Here is a 16,047-nt window from a genome sequence, read left to right as displayed (position 1 = left end):
ACTCGATGGACTTGCCTTGAATTCTTTCTTGGGTGAGGTCCAAGAATCCTCTCATGGGGTCTGGATCCGAACCCCTTTCCAGCAACGTAAGAGTGCCTTGCACATAACTGGTTCTCGATAAATAGAAGGGTGTTTGACGGAAATGTGGAAGATGTGGGCCTTCCAGCCCATCTTGAAGGGTGTATTCAGACTGAAACTTTTGAGTAACCTGTTGCTTGTCCCAGCTCAAAAGATGAAAGATACTAAGTTCCCTTCTGACTTCCCTCTCCAGTATGTCTTTTCTCCTCCTTCTCTCTAACGTTCTATCCCAGTTTTCCAGCTGGATAATTAAGTGGTCTTCCCCACAGAATGCAACTGCACATCTAACTCATATTCCTGAGTAAAACCAGGAGCCAGGAAGAGTTTTACTGAATCCTGTGCCACAGGCTGCCTCATGTGCCGGAGAGCCTTATACCATTCACCAGGGGATCTTGGAGGAAGGGCCAGTGAAACAGGAAAGGTCCCCTTGTCCCCCTCACAGGGGGTGCAACAGGGGGAATGGCTCACTTCTTCCGTGCCTAGCTGCTCAAACCTCTTGGGAAGCATACAAGGTGGGCAGGTTGTGGGGCTCCGACCCCACGACAGCTTCTGGGGTGAATATTTACAGCTCCTGAAGCCCCAGTGGGCGTGTGTTACATACAGAGTGCTCTTTTAATTTTACTCTTAGTTTTCCATTTACAGGCTTGTGTTAACCAGCTCAATTACACCCTCTACCTTGCTGCAAAGACAGAGGGCTTTCTGTATTGCGGGTTCTTGCCTTGGTATTCCAGAAGAATCTGATCACACCTGGGCTTGGAGAATGAGTGCAAGGTTTTATTGAGGGGAAGTGGCTCTCTGCAGATGGGGAAGCCAGAAGGGAGCTGGCTGTTTCCTTGGAGCTGGGCCGCTTCACAGCCTGATTCTTCTCCGACCACTCAGGCCAAACTCTGCATCATTGTGCTGGTCAGCAGCCTGACGGCCTGTCGGTATCTGTCCCTGTGCTCTTCTGCCAACGTGCCCCTCTCGACGTCCAGCCACTTGTGTCTTCTTCCTCCGATGTGTTCCTCATGACGTCTAGCTGCTTGTGTCTGCCTGCTAGGGTATAGGGCCAGGATGGGGGTGTGGCGGGCCAGGGTGGTCTTGGAAAATGCAACATTTGGGCGCGAAGATAGGACTGCCTGTCCTCATCTAGGTCCTTGGGGGTGGAGCCCTAACCAGGGACCACGGCCTCCTCTACTCAGCACTTCCCTTTCCACTTCGGTATCATTTAAAGGGACCAAGCTCTTCTCTTCCCAGCCCTTCTGTATCACCAGGATGGGGATCCTTTAGATGGGGGAGCTTCGTAAATGCACTCTGGACTGAAAAGCCCAACAGTTTTGGGGCTCAAACTGTCCATGGCCCAGAGGCAAATTTTCTATCCATAGACATCTCCCTGAGAGTGAAGAGATCGAGTCCCTCACTAACTGTGCCCTGTGAACAACTGCTGTATTTGGCTGGGGCCCTGAGTTCTGCCATATGGTGCCCAGGCTCCTGACCAAGTCATAACCAAGACAGGACGTAGCAAGCCTCAAGAAAAGGTTCTCTTAAGGGAGGCAGAGAGGTGGTCACCAAGACACAGAGAACATGTGTGGACTGAGAAAATTAACTTTAATGGGGGCATTGAAGGCATATGGGAAAGCATTTGGAAGAATCACAATTTTCATGCTGGCTTCCCAAGTCCCTAAGAAAAAAATTCAGAAAAGGTCTCCACCATTTGTGAATTGTGAAATAAACACATCTCCAGGGGAGTGCGTGGGTGTGTGTACATATTAATATTCCAGGGGTGGGGGAAATATTGACACCGATGATTTTTGAAGTACTTGCAATTCCTGCCCAACTCAGACTCATCTGAAATGGGTGTGTTTCAAAGGCTCAAAGGCTGCCAGATTCCTTTTGAAAGGAAATGTTTCTTCCTGTTACCTTTCAAAGTCAGCTCTCCGGAGTTTAGCCAAGAGCTGTATTTCAATGTGTTGATGTCACTTAACAAGAGGAAGAGGAAGCTTTCCTCTCTGAGTGGGGTTTAGAGGGGGCCAGGAGAGTAACTGCAGCCACATTAGCAAGGAAATGTGCCTGACGACTTAGCTGGGGCTTTTGTATCTTCCCCATTTACTAACAATTTACTAAATGCCTTCGCTAAACTGTCTTTTTTCTGCTCCCATTGTTCTATGTAACTGAAACAAGCCAGCATAGCATTGTCATCTAAGTCAATAATGGTCACAAAAGCGCTTTCTCTCCTTCTGCAGCAGGCTGCCTGCAAAACATAAAAGAGGGTAGAGAAGCACCCGAGCAAATTACCCTCCCAAACTCATTTAAATAACGTCTTCCCCTCATCTATGCAAAACTCAGATGAATATTTACAACATCCAGGAATAGGTACCACAGGAAAGAAAGAAAGAAAAATAATAATAATAATAATAATAATAATAATAAAAACCCAACCAACTCAACCCAACCCTGCAAGTGTAATCATTGTCAAAATGCTCCCGAAACAAAGTATTCTATCTGTGGTTGCCCGGCAACAGGCCCACTGTAGTATTCTGCCTGGGTACGTGTAAAGTGGAGCCGTCTTTTCTGCACAGAGTGTGCACTATCGTCGTAACAGCAGAGATGGAGAGCAAGATGCGAGGAGGTTAAAAGTCAGGGTCAGAAGTTCAGGTTGCTCTGACCCTCAAATCAATTTCAAGCACTGTTTGTGACATTTTTCTGTGTTCCCTCGCTTGATGTTAGTCTTTGCAATGAACCACCGAATCAGACTTCAGGGCTCATGGGACTTTGGGGTTTCAGTGGGGTCAGGTCAATTTCTACCTACCAGTGTACTGTCACCTATGAGGCAAAACCATTATCTAGGCGTTTGAGAACCTCAAACTTGTGAAGCTCCGAGGGGAAAGAGAGAGAGAGGATGAAGTTGCTGGGGCCCCTGTGTCTTTGGGCCCTGACATAGCTCAATCTGTGGCTTCAGGAGGACCGCGTGCAGCCAGGTCATAGTATTACCGGAAAGGGATCCTGATCCAGACCCCAAGAGAGGGTTCTTGGATCTCGTGCAAGAAAAAATTCAGGGTGAGTCTATAGAATGAAGTGAAAGCAAGTTTATTAGAGAAGTAAAGAAACAAAAGAATGGCTATTCCATTGGCAGAGCAGCCCTGAGGGCTGCTGGTTGCCTGTTTTTATGGTTATTTCTTGATTATATGCTAAACAAGGGGTGGATCATTCATGAGTTTTCTGAGAAAGGGGTGGGGATTTCCTGGAAACTGAGGGGTCCTCCAGTTTTTAGACCATATAGAGTAACTTCCTGACGTTGCCATGGCATTTGTAAACTGTCATGGTGCCGGTGGGGGTGTCTTTTAGCAGCTAATACATTATAATTAGCATATAATGAGCAACGAGGACTACCAGAAGTCACTTTCATCACTGTCTTGTTTTTGGTGGATTTTGACTGACTTCTTTATTGCAACCTGTTTTACAGCAAGGTCTTTGTGACCTGTATCTTGGGCTGACCTTCTGTCTCTTCCTGTGACTTAGAATGCCTAACCTCCTCCGAATGCACCTCAGTAGGTCTCAGCCTCATTTTGCCTAGCCCCTGCTCAAGATAGAGTCACTCTGGTTGGAAGGCCTTTGGCAATAGGAATGGCAACTCAGTTAGAGAAAGCTGGTCCCTGGCATGGACATCTCTCCCAAGGCATTCTTCCAAAGGTACAGGGATCACTTTTTATTCACCTTTTTAACAAATGCATATGTACAGGGGAAAAAGAGGAAGAAGGAGAAATCACATAAAATAATACATCCTCATATGGCCTTAATCATTGGTCCTAATAGAGTTATGAAAGCGTGGATACCTGAGGCTGCAGTGTACTCAAGCCCACCCCCACGCCCTCACCAGAGCTGGACACGATACCTAGGGTGGTTCCAAACCTCACAGGACTTTTCATTTTATTTCTAGATCATTTTAAGATAGTCTCACGCACCTAAGCAATAGGTGACTTCACTTTTAATTGAGTTTTTTTCTTATTTATTAGTTATTAATTTATAATATAATTAAGGAGTTTTATTCACTACAACTCACAATTATTTGGGGGGAGGGGTTCACATAATTGCTTAATTTGTGACTTATCTGAGCAAAATATTAACAATACCCCTGAGAACTCCCACCTAAAATTTCCCCAAATATCTCTGTGATTAGAATGACTTTCTTGCTCAAAGCTCTTTAGTGAGTACCCCGTTCCTCCGAATAACATTTAAGTCCCCTAGTTTAGCAATTTTGCTGCCTGGCCCTGACCTACCTTTCTAAGGCTTATCTCCCACTACTTCCCTCTGCGAAATCTGGGTTCAATCAAACCAAAAGTGTAGCTGGATAAAGCCAAAGCTGCGCAGCAGGGCATCAGGGCGTCTGCCTGCTGGTCAGCACCCTCCTCCTTGACGGTGCCATTGTGGGCGGGCGCCTTCACGTCTCTTGGTCCTCATTTCCTAATAAACGCATTGAAGGAGTGAGACCAGGTGCTTTCTAAGATCTCACACGTTTAGACCCCGGCTTCTCCAAAGGGTTTTAGGCTGTTTACCACCCTGTCATTTCAGAAGCTTTCTTCTCTTGGATTTCATGATATTGTTCTCTCTTGGTTTTCTCTCTACTTCTCTAATGCTTCTTTTTAGTTTGTTTCTCATGTAATGCATCCTCTATTCCAGGATGAATGTTGATAAGACCTGTCCTCAGCAATCCTCTCTTTCAATTTCCTGGATGATCTCAACCATGACCACAACTCTATGTAATGCCCCAGAGCCTATTTCTGTAATCCCCATCTCCATCTGAGAAGGGCCCCCTGAGTTCCAGTTACATGCTCCAACTCCACCAGACTTCAATGGGGCGTCTCAGGCACTCCCATCTTAGCGTTTCCAAGCCTTAACTCATGATCTTTCTCCTCAAACTGGTTGTTAACCATGCTTTACTCCCACATTTTGTTTAGTGATATCATGCAAGCCACAGACTTCACAGTCATATTAGAATGCTACCTTTCCCTAACCTCCAACAGATATTTTCAGGTAAGTCATCAAAGTCTGGCCATTTTTTATTCCAATTAAATATCTCTTGAGTCTGTCCTTTCTTCTCCAACCCCAGTGTCAATACCCTTGTAGAGACTTGACTACTCTTCAGGTCTCCTAGCTAGCTTCCCTGCCTTTAGAATGACCAGCCACCCTGAGGCTTTCATTCTGCTGCCAGTGCCATCTGTATAACATGAAGTATGATCAAGACCTTTCTTTTCCAAAATCTGTTGGTGTTTCGTCATAGCCTATGGGGTGAAGTCTGATATCCTGAGCATGATGTACAAGGCCTTTGTGACTGGTGCTGTCTCATTTCTCTCGATCTGCCATGTGCACCAGGAAGATGTCATTTTACTTTGAGTTCATGACTGGACCATGCTCTCTAACACCTCTACACCTTTTCAGTGTGGCCCTCTCTGCCTAAAATAACCCTGCCTACTCTTCTCCTCCTCTGTGCTTCTCTAATGCCCTTGCTGTGCCTCTGTTTTCTGTTGTATTGTTTTTTTCTGTGTGTGTATGTTTCCCGCCATTGGATTGAAAGCTACCTGAGGCCTAGGACTGCCCTCATTTTTGCACACTTAGCTCATTACTGGAAGGAAGCTGGCATTTATATAATTCTTGAAGGCTGAATGTGATGGCTCATGCCTGTAATCCCAGCACTTCAGGAGCCCAAGGCGGGAGGGTCATTTGAGCCCAGGAGTTCAAGGCCAGCTTGGGCAACATAGTGAGACCTTGTCTCTACAAAAGAATTTTAAAAATTAGCCAGGTGAGGTGGCATGTACCTGTAGTTTCAGCTATTCAAGAGGCTGTGGTGAGAGGGTTGCTTGAGCCTGGAAGGTCAAGGCTACAGTGAGCTATGGTTGCTCCACTGTAAAAATAAAAGAAAAAAAATATATATATATACACAAAATTGTTAAGTAAACAGTTGAATCTGTATGGTTTATTCACTCTCTGATAAATGGGTCTTGCATTTTTCTTGAATGATCTATTTATCTTTGATTTTCCATATAATATGTAAATTTGAATATCTCATTCTTTCCTTCTCTAAGCCTTTTCCAACTATTCTAAAGAAACAACTTCATCTTCAGAAATAACTTATTATATGTCATGTATTTCATAATTAACATTGCCCATGTCAGTTCCTGCTCCCCAGGTAAGGTATTTGAAGTGTTAACTTTGTCTTGCCCACAATGATTTGGCAATCATGGTCTTCAGAAAGTACTTTTTTCTGTGTTGATTATTACTGGTGAAACTGGTTTACTGATGCCAGTCTTGTCATGTCTTTTTTTTTTTTTTTTTTTTAAGACAGGGTCTCACTCTGTTACCCAGGTTGGAGTGCAGTGGTGTGAACTCAGCTCACTGCAGCCTCCTGGGCTCAAGCCATCCTCTCACCTTAGCCTCTGGAGTAGCTGGAACTGCAGGTGTGCACTACCATGCCTGGCTAATTTTTTGCATTTTTAGTAGGGATGGGATTTCACCATTTGCCCAGGCTGGTCTTGAACTCCTGGGCTCAAGCGACCCGTCCACCTTGGCCTCCCACAGTGTTGGGATTACAGGCATGAGCTACTGTGCCTGGCCATTGTCTTTTCTATTTAGTGCCATTTTTATACCACCACAGAGTGGTCACTTAATACCTTAGCCATAAAAAATGGAGCTGGTACTATTTCTTTTCTTCTCTAAGAGTCTGCTTGCTTCCCTTATTTGTTTGTTTAATATTTAAAGAAATAAAGCAAGGTGTCACAGTTACATTATAGAAAATATTGCCATGACAAACCTTTATATTAAGGAAATTCTAGTCTTATCTGTGTTTCGATGATATGTCCATTTTAATTAATCTTACAAGGGGAGCTCAGAGAAATTTTGATTCTCAAAGCAGTAATATCAAAAGACAAACTCCAAATGGGAATGGTTTTGGAAAGCCGGTGACGAGAAATATGTGTTTTAAGATCTACTGGTTGTGTAAGAGCTGTTATTATTCATGATTCTGCTTTAGATGCTTAATATTTTCTTCAGAGGTTTAGGCAAAGATTATTGCTATATTTCTGCGGTCATTGCAAAAACCCAGCATGAAACTCAAGACTAGGAATAGATAAACCTTTAAAAAAAAATAAGCTTTGGGTGAGGATAGGTATCCCACAGTACATTTCATAGAACTTATCTGATGCCCTCTTGGGAGACTGTCAGAAATTTTGCAAATATTAGGAGAGTAGACTTTCCAGGGCTGCTTCTGTGCTCCACTTCTGCCTCTAACAAAAAGAAAAAATATAAAGTTATGCAATTAAAAAGCTATTAGTTAAGTCCTTTCAGGCCAGAATGGAGCCTGGACTGGAGTTTGGGGTATATGTTTTATTTAGCCCTTAAATTTATAAAACAAAATTTTAGTCTTTGGTGAAACTTACATTCCTAGAAACCCACTGGAAAAAAATGGTTGTTTATCATGTTAAAAACATGCATTATCCTTTTATTTAAGTGTTTTTAATGTGGTGAGCAATATTTTGTATGAGTCTCAACTTTTAATTTCATAAAATCCCAACTTTTAATTTCATACAATCCAACTAGTCAAATGCAGCCACCACAATTGAAATTACCTTCTCACCTCTAGCCCCTTAGGTTAAGAAAGTTTACTGGGAGGGTTCAAAGGATGAATTGGAAGACTTTACTGAATAGAAGATGTGATCAGAAATGGCAAAAGAACTATGCTGGATTCTAATTTGTGGGGCTTGTGATATTTACTAACTTGATTTGTGAAAATTGGGTCTTGGAACTAAGACTTTCTAATGTGAAATATATCTAACTTTGCTTCCACTAAGTTTAACAGTACAATTAACAAAATCCTGTTACTCCCTTCCCAGCTGATGGCACTAAGGCTGAACCCAGAAGCTGCAGCAGTGGACAGATGATGATCTGAAGAAATGAGATCCCTGATGGGCTTGGAAGTCATGGTTCCTGTAACCATGATGTCACACCCTTGTCCTGACACCGAGATGGGCTGGACACATCTGTCACCCAGGGCAAACAAAATGCTTGGTCTGCATCTTTCAGAAGAAAGCTAAAAATCAAGTAATTTCTCAGAATTGTGCTTGTGTGTGGCTTAAGTCTTCTTCTCCTGTTGAGGAAGGTGTTGAGTTTGACCATGAGAGCTCCACCCAGTCCTTAGCTTATCCCACCCACCAGAGAGGATCTGGAGATTCGGAGCTATGCCATGGAAGACCTTGTCAGAGCACCAGGCCATACTGTGTTGCAGGTGGGGTTCAGGTGCCCAGTGACAACCACTGGGGCCGCTCATCCCTAAACATCTTTTGAACTTACAGTTCTACTCAAGACTTTCTACATTAAATACCCTTTCATACAGCAAAATCAGCCATGTTCTGAGATGTGAAACTGCAGCACAAAGTTACTGTGGTCTCCACCTTTAGAAATGGAATGTTACTTCATAAAGCCCCAGGCCAAAAAAGAAACCCCAAAACTCTGAAACGACACCGTTAAATTTAACCCGAACATCTGGCCAGCCTCCTCCATCATTGAAACTTCTGAGTGTTGGCATGGATCCTATGTTTCTCCAGCCAGGGAACTTTGCTCCTCATTCTTGATGGACCCACTGAGTCCCAATTTTCTACATTTTACTTGGGTCACTCCACCACTTTGGGATGCTTTTCCTACTCTGTCGTACTTTAAAAATGTTTCTTCTTTCCTACGCTCAGCTTCGCTCATTTGTCTTCTTTCTCAATTCAACTTGCTTAGTTCTTGCTACATCAATTCCTAGAGCCATCCATCTGTACTTCTGAATCATTTAAGTTTTGTTTGGTTACAAGTAATGGAAACCCACTCTGAGTAACTCAAGCAAGAACTGGAATTTATTGGAAGGACAGTGGGATATATCATAAGATCCAAAAAGAATTGAACAAACAAAATTTCTGAGAGAAGAAAAAGGGCAGCTCCAGTGACTTCAGCAACAAGACAACATAAATCTTTCTAGAGCATAGCTACTAATATTTTTCAGCTGCAAGAGCCCCTCCCCATGAGAAACTCTATTGAAAATTCTGATTTCCCACAGAGAATAATCTGATCGACCCAGTTCAGCTTTGGTTGCCCAACTGCTCAATCTTGCATGAATTATTTCCAGCCAAGGGGACAAGGTGTATTATAGGGACACACCTGCTTTCTCCAAAGAAAAGATCTGGGCATTTCCTGATCATTTTTCCCTGAGAAGGAGGAATCATTGTGAGCCAAGAAGATACCTCAAGTATAATGAGCTCAGTTTTTTGATATCTTTTTTGATATCTGAGTATTTGGTATGTAGTGTGCATTTTAAAAAACATGTCTGTCTCCGGGACAATGTTAACCTCTTCCATGGTGGAGTGGGGCTAGGTGATTTTGTGCTCAATTTACCTAGCTGGTGGGCCTCCAGTAGAGGCTGAACCAGTCAAGCCAGCTGACACCACATCAATTCTCCAAAGGTAAGTTTCTCTTGGCTAATATTCCTTCTCTCAACTTAATAAACACCCACTATACACCGAGATACATTGAAAATTTAAAGGTAAATTAGATATGATCACTTTTCTTAAGACATAAAATCCAGTAGATTTCCTATATAATGAATATTTTTTAATTTTTATTTTTAGAGACAAGTTCTCACTCTATCACCCAGGCTGGAATACAGTAGTAAAATCTTAGCTCACTCACTGCAATCGCAACTCCCAAGCTCAAACAATTCTCCTGTCCCTGCCTTCCAAGTAGCTATGACCACAGGCACATGTCACCATGCCCAGTTAATTTTAAACAATTTTTTTTTTTTTTTTTTTTTTTTTGTAGAGACAGTGTCTCATATGTTGCCCAGGCAGGTCTTGAACTCCTGGCCTTAAGCAATGCTTCTGCCTTGGCTTCCCAAAGTGCTAGGATTACAAGTGTGAGCCCCTGTACCAAACCTATATGAATAATATTTTAAGGATATTTTAAGAAAAAAATACTTTCAAAAATTTATCATTAGACCCATTTTGAAGGTTCTCAGAAGCTGGGCAGTTTCTGCTTGAGTTATCAAGTGGGCTCTGAGTGACCACATCTCTCAAATACAGTGTTTTTTATTATCTCCTGACACTTGGAGCTTAAGGAAATATACAATGACATGATTTTTTTTCCCTCTAACAATCCAAGACAACATTGGAAGACCATACACGTCTCCACTTTATTGACATTTTGCATTGTGCTTGCAGGTGCTATCTTAGAGGTGTGATGTTGCTCTTGTACTATGTATAAAATGCTTTCTACGACTCAGGAATTCTACTGCATTTACATGAAACTTGTTAGAGTAGAAAGAGACTGGAGTAAGCTAGACTTGGGTTTCAGTCTTTTCAACTTTACAGCTTACTAGCTTTATGATTTTGGCCAAGTTACTTTCTGAGACTTGGTTTCTTCATCAGCAAAGTGGAATAATAATAATACATATTTTACACAGTTGTTATGGGATATAAGTATGATAATATATGTGAAAGGGGCCAGGCGCGGTGGCTTACATCTGTAATCCCAGCACTTTGGGAGGCCAAGGCGGATGGATCACCTGAGGTCAGGATTTCGAGACCAGCCTGGCCAACATGGTGAAACCCCGTCTCTACTAAAAATACAAAAATTAGTCGTGAGTGGTGGCATGCTCCTGTAGTCCTAGCTACGTTGGAGGCTGAGGCACAAAAATCACTTGAACTTGGGAGGTAGAGGTTGCAGTGAGCCGAGATCATGCCATGGCACTCCAGCCCAGGCAATGAAGAGAGACCCTGTCTAAAAAAATATATATCATATATTATATATATATATATATCTCTCATATATTTTATATATATATATATATGTGAAAGGGCCTGCCAAATGTGTGTGTGTGTGTGTGTGTGTGTGTGAGAGAGAGAGAGAGAAAGGACCTACAAAATAGGAAAATCAGTATACATTTTCTTGCCTCCAGCACAGTAAAAGCCATAAATCTCCTTCCCTGGGCCTCCATCTCATTATAGATGCCTATTCTGTGTCCTAGCCTGCAAAGACAAGCAGCTCAGGGAGGATGGGCAGGTGGGTTCCTATTCCTTCCAAGGCAGCCCAGCTTGATAGTATCCAATGATTTCTGAGGCTGCATGGCCATAGGCAGTTAAACTCTGGGTATCTGAACAGAAGGCTGAAACCATAGAATCATGTCCCTGTGACTGCTGGCACAGCTTTGTGTATTCTACAGAGGCTTACTATATAGTTTATTTCAACATACAGACAAAGATGCTTAATGTAAGGAACTGCTACAGGTTAATCAATCAATGGCTCCTCTAGCGGTTTTTATTTTTAAAAACAAGTGGATGAATAAACAAATTTGGCCTTGGGATGCCATTCAGCTCAAAGTCAGTGGCAATCACAAATGGCTTTAATAAATGAAAGAGATATTTTGGCATAGCCCATTGAGGCATATGAAGAGTAATGCCCTTGCCAGGATCATAGAGTATATTAGATACTCTACTTTAATTGCTTCTTATGAATGGAAGGGATGTAGGAAATGGAATTTTAATTTGTACATTTAAGCTATGTGATTGAAGTTGAAAAGGTCTTTGTGACCTTATGGATTTGAGAGAAAAAGAAAACTTTATAGGGCATAGCTGAAATTGGCATAAAAGTTATGTCCCATGGCTGACATTGCTGCTGTTTGATGCTTGCTGTCAAATTGTAGAAAAGCAAGACACGAATCCCAGAGTAATTTCCTATGTGTGCATTTGCCAACAAATAAGGCTGAGTCTAGTTGGAACTTTGGGTTGTTCAGAAAAGGTAGAAACATAAGCAGTTGTTCTATCTTCCACTGAGAATTCTTGGGTTGGTAGAAGCTTAAACTGTTTTTACACCTCTTGCTTGATAATCAGACCCAGACTGCATGTTCTGGAAATATACTGACATATTCTATGACAAGCCTTGAGGGCTTCTAGCATGAATTAAGATGAGAACCCTGGAGTGGTATTGACATTTCATTTTTGGAAAAGCCAGAGAAGGCATAAGGAGCATGGCTGGATTGCAGGCTGGGGTAGCTTCTTCACTTGGGCTCTGTTTTCATTTTCCACAGCACCGTTTGCTGCCACACCCTGAAATGCATTCTTTGATGGTAGAACTTGCTCACCATTTAAATTCCATGTGCCTATGACTTATTCTAAGGATGCCCTGAGTGCATTGTGTTTACAGCTCTTGTGCAGTCAGATCTCTGCCTCTTCTCCCGTAATTGTCAACCATCTTGGTTGCCCAATGAGAAGCAGCTTGATATGTGCATCAAGCCAACTCATTTTCTCTGTTTTCATGCCTAATTCCCCAAAATGAGTTTATTCTTCACAGTATATAAATAGATATTTGATATATATCTGACATATCCTATGCCTGAAAAATCTGACATACATGTACAACAGTGAAAATAGACATTAGACCAAAAATAGATAAATAAAAATAAAAAAGAGATAGGGCTTTTTCCTAGCTAATTATGTGATCCTGAGTAAATAAATAATGTATCTTCTTTGGACTTCTCATTTCTCATCTTTAAAATTCATAAACAAAAAAGTGAAAAGAAAAAAATAAAAAAGAAGAAAAAAATTAAAAATCCACACACAAGATATAAAAATAAAAATAGATAATCTGTTAAAAGTATTTGAAAACTATTAAGGCCTATATAAATGGTGGATGTCTTAGTCTGTTTTGTGTTGCTATAAAACAGGGGTGTTCAATCTTTTGGCTTCCCTGGGCTACATTGGAAGAAGAATTATCTTGGGCCATACATAAAATACACTAAAATTAATGATAGCTGATGAGCTAAAAAAAAAATTACAAAAAAATCTCATAATGTTTTAAGAAAATTTACAAATTTGTGTTGGGCCATATTCAAAGCCATTCTGGGTTGCCTGTGGCCTGTGGGGTGTGGGTTAGATAAGCTTGCTATAAAAGAGTATCTCAGGCTGGATAACTTATAAAGGAAAGAGGTTTATTAGGCTCACAGTTCTGCAGGCGGTACCAGAAGCATGGTGCCAGCATCTGCTACTAGTGAGGGCCTCAGGGATCTTCTAACCATGGTGGAAGGTGAAGGGGGAGCAGGTGTCACATAGCAAGAGAGGAGAAAAAGAAAAAGGAGGAGGTGCCAGGCCCTTTTTAACAATCAGTTCTCATGGGAACTCATAAAGCAGAGATGGCAACAAGCCATTCATGAGTGACCCACCCCCATAACACAAACACCTCCCACCAGGCCCCACTTCCAACACTAGGGATCAAATTTCAACATACAATTTGAAGGGAACAAATATCCAAACGATATCCAGGGGCAGTATTTTAGTGCTTGCTTTGAACGGAGCACATCCCTAGGAAAGATGAAAAAATGAAAGACACGGTACCTGCCTTCATGAGACTGGTAATTTCCACAGGACTATCACACATATATACATATAAGAATTAGCCATGGGAGTCATTATATGCTCTTGCATATAATGTAGGCAGGTGGCCTCCCCCATGATCATAGTTCAAAACAATTGAAATCTTATAAACATTAAATTGTACACAAGCATAAGGTGTTATTATTAATGATAAACATGATCATCATTTTACCATTTCCATATGACACTGATTATTTTAGAGATTGTTGCCATCTTTCTTGATGTCCTAGATTAGGTTCAAGATAAACCTACATACATATCATTTATTTAATGCCTTTATATATCTTGCTTACCACTATATCCCAATACTTACAACAATGTCTGAAGGTATATCACGGAATGAATGGATGAGTCAGTTAATCAATCGATGAGAACAGAAGCTGCTTTTTGTTTGGGCCCGCCCATGTACTTTGCAATTATGGAGAAAAAAATAAAACTGGTCTGGACACACACACACATATTAGCTTCATTATACAAAAAGACATATTGGCATTGAAAACAGTAAGTACAGGGGCCTGGTAGGTATCTGAAAAACCTGTCTAGATAACTGTTAATCTCTCGCATCCATTGAGAACCATTAGTCTAATGTACCAAGGACTCTGTGTCTCTACCATGGTGGAGCAGGGAGATGGAAACCTTTCATGGACAGTTTCCTGCCTTCTGACTTTCTCTGATTCCTCACAGCCACCTAGAACTCATGCTATTAAGACACTTGCTTAAGGTTACTATGTGAATTTAGGTCTGATTGAATCGTTAATTGTTTTAACCAGGATATTATTCTAAAAGCAGTTGGAGGGAAGTAAAGCAAAATCTTAACCCATCGGTGTTCACCTAATGCTGGTCTTGATCAGTCTAAATGGAGTTGTTTCCCAGGAAGATAAACTACTCTAATCAGTTTCAATGTAATAGTTAACCCCTCAGGCCAGAGCATATGGTTGTCATTGTGCAGCTGCGCTGATAGAATAGTTTGGCCCTTCCAAATGTTTGTCCCATTTTTACATAATTGTTGACCACCCGTAATCTGCAAGGAATAATCAATTTTTTCTTTCCTTCTGATTGTCTAAGGAACAAAAGCTGCCCTTCCTTCCTTACTGCAAAGTTTGACAAAAAGCAAAAGGTGAAGAATAAAAGCGCGTTGCATTGTCTGACATCTACCACAGTGTTTGAGCTGCAGCTGCTCCTCCTCCCCTAATTGTTTTCAAATATTTCTTCAAAAAAGGCATTAAAGAAAAACACAAGATATTGCACAGGGAACCAAAACAAATCACAATCTTCAAGGACAAAGCATTGCAAAATGGCTTACATCCTCAAATGGGAACAGGTATGGTTGGAAATTAAAACAATCTTTTTAATTTTAAGTGGAAATGCTAGCAGATGCCACAAGAAACATATGGAACTCGCCACAGACAAATAGGGAACGCTTTCTGCGTGTGGAAGTAGAGCAAAGGGAGTGACCACCTCTGACTGTCAGGGGGAACCATCAGCTCGAACCGTTTGCTATGGCAGGAGGGAGTTTGCAGAGTCCGGGGTCCTGCCCTCATGAAAAAGCTTTAACGGTCTTGACTGAGTAATTTAAGTCATTCTTGTCAGGGAGTTTCAGAACACTATCCACAATTATATTTATTTCACAATGTGTTGATTCCAGATATCTTTTTAAATGTGCTCACCACTGTGTGCGTTGTTACATGTTGCCTCTTTGAGTCTCTGAATGAAACAAAATAAATAGGAAAAAATGGAGACATAGAAGCATTGTCCACAAGGCGTCTGCCACTCTAGAGGTCTCCCAGCCCCGTGCTAACTTGTTAATTTATTGTTATTGCTTGTCTGTCAAACAAGGAAGATATAATTTGCCACACAACATATTTTTCTAAAGCAATGTTTTTGTACAATTTCCTGATTTCCAAAAATATGACCAATGGTATTCTGGTCGAGTTTTGTTGTTGTTGTTGTTGTTGTTTTAATTTCTCTGAAAATGGCAGTGATACAGTAAAAGTTCCCTTGCCCATGTACCATGTGGAATAATTTTACTGTGAGACTCAGAAAAGGCAATCACAAGCCATCTTTCCTTAAGTAGTATTTATCCTTCCCAAATAGTTCACTGGGGGGCGTGACAGGAATAAAATGCTTTCTATATACAAAAGTATTGTTTCTAAAGATGAAAAAGGCCTGAAATCCTGACTGACATTCAAGTTGGAGGTACTGTGAATATGTGGAAAAATAGGATTTTACACAGTGACAACACCAATAAGCATTCTGAAAGGCACGCTTGCAATGAAAGAGCTCCGTTTGGAACAACCCAGATTGTGGGCTAAAATGGGCTCCATGTGGCAGAGTATATTTGTGAATGAAGTGCCTGTCAATGAGGAGAAATCAATTTTAACAGCTCATTTATTGATGAAACCAAGTCTAGTCTCCGCAGTTAAAGTGCTTTCTTGGAACGAGAACTAGAGGATTCATCTGTCTAACGGATGAAAGAAAAGCTTCTCGTAAAAAATGTTATGGCTCCTCTGCCACTGGAGCTTGGATAAGCTAATATTTGATA

The 16,047-nt window shown here is 41.4% G+C and overlaps 1 long non-coding RNA gene across 1 annotated transcript; it reads left to right on the top strand.

Annotated features, from left to right (window-relative positions):
- The first annotated feature begins 2,610 nt into the window (after positions 1–2,610).
- LOC129480258 (uncharacterized) lies at positions 2,611–15,433 on the top strand. The gene is made up of 3 exons (XR_008656958.1): positions 2,611–3,114; positions 7,941–9,545; positions 14,571–15,433. It is a non-coding gene; the product is annotated as an uncharacterized lncRNA (long non-coding RNA).
- The last annotated feature ends 614 nt before the right edge of the window (positions 15,434–16,047 follow it).

This window comes from Symphalangus syndactylus, chromosome 4, assembly GCF_028878055.3.
Source record: "Symphalangus syndactylus isolate Jambi chromosome 4, NHGRI_mSymSyn1-v2.1_pri, whole genome shotgun sequence".
Lineage (NCBI taxonomy): Eukaryota > Metazoa > Chordata > Mammalia > Primates > Hylobatidae > Symphalangus > Symphalangus syndactylus.
This window is presented reverse-complemented; position numbering and strand designations above follow the sequence as displayed.